Source organism: Phascolarctos cinereus, unplaced genomic scaffold, assembly GCF_003287225.1.
Source record: "Phascolarctos cinereus isolate Bilbo 61053 unplaced genomic scaffold, phaCin_HiC Scaffold_7;HRSCAF=346, whole genome shotgun sequence".
In the NCBI taxonomy this organism is placed as follows: Eukaryota; Metazoa; Chordata; class Mammalia; order Diprotodontia; family Phascolarctidae; genus Phascolarctos; species Phascolarctos cinereus.
This window is the reverse complement of record NW_027556180.1, coordinates 154,043,784-154,047,623: the sequence shown is the minus strand read 5'-3', so window position 1 is coordinate 154,047,623 and position 3,840 is coordinate 154,043,784. Positions and strand designations below refer to the sequence as shown.

General features: G+C 46.1%; 1 protein-coding gene across 1 annotated transcript in view; it reads left to right on the top strand.

Annotated features, from left to right (window-relative positions):
• The first annotated feature begins 595 nt into the window (after positions 1-595).
• NALCN (sodium leak channel, non-selective) overlaps positions 596-3,840 on the top strand; it is a 516,511-nt gene continuing 513,266 nt past the window's right edge. Inside the window, 2 exon segments of the mRNA XM_020964043.2 lie at positions 596-963; positions 1,940-2,030. The gene's annotated coding sequence lies outside the window, so the exon portion shown is untranslated.

Sequence of the window (3,840 nt, the reverse complement as noted above, 5' to 3'; positions counted from 1 at the left end):
AACTCGGAGAGATTAATTGATTTGCTCATGCTCTCACGGTTTAGCAAATGTCAGAGGCAGGATTTAAAAGCCAGGTCTTCCTAATTTCAAGTGTAGCACTGAAACCACTATGCCATGTATTTATCTACATATGAAAAATATTAGAGTTATTTTAATTTTCAGGTAGTAGTGGTGCATGCATGTCATGTTGCCTGTCTCTAGTGTACACCTGTTATGTTTATGCTCCTGGTGGGGGTATGGGGTGGGAAATTCTAAGGAAGGAAGAGAGAGAGAGAGAGAGAGAGAGAGAGAGAGAGAGAGAGAGAGAGAGAGAGAGAGAGAGAGAGAGAGAGACAGACAGAGAGACAGAGACAGGGAGAGAGAGGACAGACAAGGTGGGGGGGGAGAAGAGGAAGAAAATAGAGAGGGAAAGGAAAAGAGAGGGGGAGACGGAGGAAGAGGGGGAGAGGGAGCAGTGTTCAGATTAGAAGATCCCAGCTGTTGCTGTGAGACTGAAGGCTGCAGCCACAGAGAAAACCTGCCAGTACCGACGCCCTTATTATCCCTACCAGCTGTAGCTCTGCTTCCTCTCTCACTTCCTCCATTCAGCCCACAGCATCACTGCAGACCCTGCTGCGAAGACAACTTAAAAAAAGAGATAAAAAATAGAGAAAAAGAAAGAAGCCCCCAGACCCCCAATTTCACTCCCCCCAACACTATCATAATCATCGGCCCAGTAGTAACAACATGAATAAAATAGCCCCAGAGCCACAGCCACCAGTCCCCCCTCGATCACGCAATGACGGGTGGGAGCTGCGCTAGGTAAGGTGCTGGGGAGTCTCCGCCTGTGTCGGAGCCGCGCGTGCCCTGGTGACTGATTTCTTCCCGGCTTTGATTCTCCCCGGCCCGAGCTTCCCCGGTGTGGCCGCCGCCGCCGCCGCCTCCCCGCGATGCCCGTGCCCATGGTTATTCCTAGGGTTACAGGTTGGTCGCCGCCGCCGTGGTTTGGGGGGAGGCTAGGGGCTCGGACGCTGGAGGCCTGCGATGCGCCTTCGCTTTTGCATCTCCCAGGGGTTGGGCCGGAGGCTGGCGGTGGGAATGAGGGAGGGCGGGGGTGAGGGGGAGCTGGGGCAGACTAAGGCGCCGAGGCAGGTGGGAGGATGCGGGTGTATCCGCATTGCCCTGGGGGTCTTCCCTCCCGGCTGCCTCTGGCCAAAGGTCGGGGAGGGGTAGAAGGAGTGGGGCACAGTCAGGCTCTGTGGGAGCTGCGACCCGCTGAGGATGGGGATGCGCCTTCCCTCTCCATCCCACCCTGGCTGTCCCCTGCAGTGAGCTGTCTTTTTGGAGCCGGGAGCCGGGAGGCGGGCTACCGGCTCCTCTGCCCTTGGCTGCTGCTGGGTTAAACGCTGAGGGTGGTGGGGTCGTGAGCTATCTCCCCTGGTCAAGCCCCAGGCCTGTCTCCGCTCCAGGTGCAGTTGGGCTGGGAGGGGGGGGCGGGGGGAGGGGAAGAAGGCTGCTGGAAGCCAGGGAGGGGTATGGTCGATTCTTGCAGAGGCAACAGCCCGGGTGGCTTCCTCAGGCCCACTGCTGCTGCTTTTGCTCCAGGGGAAGACTTGCTGTTTGCAGGTGTGGGGAGAAGTTTCTGCGCCAGGTCGGTTCCAAAGGAGGCCTCGCTGCCCCTCCTCCACCCTCCCTGCCTCTTTGGTTTGCAATTTTCTTATCAGCCCTCGTTTTTATTCATTGGGCTGCTGAGCAACTCTCATTAGGGTGACCACCAACACAATGTATCTTCCTGGTTTAGCTACACAATTTGCATCCCTGAGCCTTAGAGAGAGGGGTTTGGGTGTTCAGCTGCCTTTAGTAATCTTAGTGGGTAAGAGATTCTGGCCTTAATCCCTCTGCTTCTTCCTTGACCAGTCAGTAATAGGTTATACCTCTGGCATCCCTTTTCCTTTCTCAGGATGGCTACACTTCAACAGTGCTAGAATCCTGAACTGAGATGCTGGTAGATAATTGGATTTCCTCTGAGGTTAAAACATATTGTTGAAAAGGTAAGCGTTTTCATAGGAGCAAATATTTCTTGTATGGATTTCTATATAGACTGAGAAGTCAGGAACCCTGAATCTGTATCTGCCTCTGAATGTGTGACAATCTGTTTGAGCCTGAAATTCATCTGTGAAATGGGAATAATACTAGTGACTTCACACCTCAGAAAGCTGTGGTGAATAAAAATGTGACTAGTGGTTAAAAATAAGAACAAACTTTCCTAAAGAACTCTGAATAATCGATCAGAATTTGACAGATAGGTTATTGTTCATTATCGTTATTTTCATAATCATGACAGTGGTTTAAAATCAAATCAGAGAGAAAACAAAATAGTAGTGTGGTCAACCACTCAGCCTAATGCACAGGTGAACGGGCATGCTAAATTGAACTATTGAACTAAATATTGAACTATCACACCTTTAAAAAGCACCCGTTCTCTAAACTTCTAACCACAGGAAAGTATTTACAAGCCATTTGGCTTGTCTTACATGATTCTTTCCTCTTGGACCTTGATGGAACTCTCTGCCTCTCTCAGACTCTTGTGATAGACCTCAGCTGGAATAAGAGCTAAAACTGTATGAATGACTACAAGTGTGGTTTTGGAGGAGAAACCGGAAATTCAAGGGTTCTTGAGAATGTGGTCAGTCAATTGGGACAGATTTTCTAGGGAAGTTGTGTCTTTTGTCTTCTGGACTCTTGCCGGAGAGCCTTGTGAAAACTGGAATTGTCATTCCTTGTGAAAATTTAGACATTCTGATTATTGCCTTGATGACAGTCCTAGATAGAAACCTAAAGGAAAAAGGCAACAACACATGTTCAAAAATGATTAAGATCAATTTGGAGCCAAATACTCCAAAAGGAGGTTTGGGAACCATTTTCTTTTTTTATCAGTCATAGCAAATGGGATCCATAAAGTCTTTTCCTTTTCTAGCCAAGGAAACTACAAAAACTGCATCTAGAGCATATGTTCTTTATCAGTTTCTTTGAGGTTGTTAAGACAGGATCACTATCAGAATTTTTTATGAATACATTTATTTATACAAACAGGAAAAAGTTCTATAATTATTGCATGTAGATTTTAGATTTATGGGAGGAACAAATCACTAAACAGATAACTTCAATTACCTTTCTTTATCCCTTTAGCCAGGAGACAGGTTTCTCTGCCTTTTCTTCCTAGGTATCTATGTTTATATTCTGGGTTACAAAAAGTACATCATTTTCTCACTAAGATGATACCAGTGTAATCTAAAGCAGCTTTGGCATATGAATATAATCATATATACCTCATACTCTTGAACTTATCTGCCGCATTGCCTTAAGAGGTGTTGATGCCCTATTTGACCTTGCCTGACATTTTAAGAGACTATTATCACTGCAAGACACTATCACAATAATAACATAAAGTATCTTTTAAAATTACTATTTTGAATGAGGGGATGTGACATTGATTAGGAGGAAAATCCCTTTTTTTTTTTAGCATCTGGGATTTATTTGCCCTCTTTTCCAGCCTACATTCACAACCAGGGCAAGGTCAGAATTACCCTTTAACAAATCCAGCTTGAACTGAATGATAGTCTGTTCCATTAACATATAGAGAATGTTGAAGGCAGCATAAAAACTAAATGATAGAGCCCTCTCAGGCTTAGTTCATGTTTTTCACAAAGTTGTTTCAAATGCACAATCTGCCATACTCAAAACAGAATGAATAAGACTGATGCCCCTTGTCAGTCCAGTGAAGACTCGATAAAGTTCTAAGCTTCTACCTGAAAAGTTTCAGAAGCTATAAAATATAAAAGACTCTCCTACTTGAAGATT